Source organism: Penaeus monodon, chromosome 31 (assembly GCF_015228065.2).
Source record: "Penaeus monodon isolate SGIC_2016 chromosome 31, NSTDA_Pmon_1, whole genome shotgun sequence".
Classification (NCBI taxonomy): Eukaryota; Metazoa; Arthropoda; class Malacostraca; order Decapoda; family Penaeidae; genus Penaeus; species Penaeus monodon.
The window spans coordinates 25,269,198-25,269,488 of NC_051416.1; positions in this window are offsets into that span (position 1 = coordinate 25,269,198).

Genomic DNA, 291 nt, shown 5'->3' on the forward strand with positions numbered 1-291 from the left:
TGCGTCCGTACAGTGCGCGCTAGGGTATGTCGCCTATAGATGTATGTGTGTGATCCGTCACGCTCCTGAAGGCCAAATGAGTGGTCTCTGTTGCCTAATTTTCACCTGTGTGGCCTCATTTATTCCTGGCCACGACATGTGTCATTAATTGTCAATAATAACCATGATCATGACAACCCCCTCATTAGTCTACTGACGACGTCTGTATTCAGAGAAGCACCCAGTTGCTTTATACAGCCTTTTAGCTGTAATGACGAAAATTGTTTTGGGAGATAATCGGTGCGATTTTTA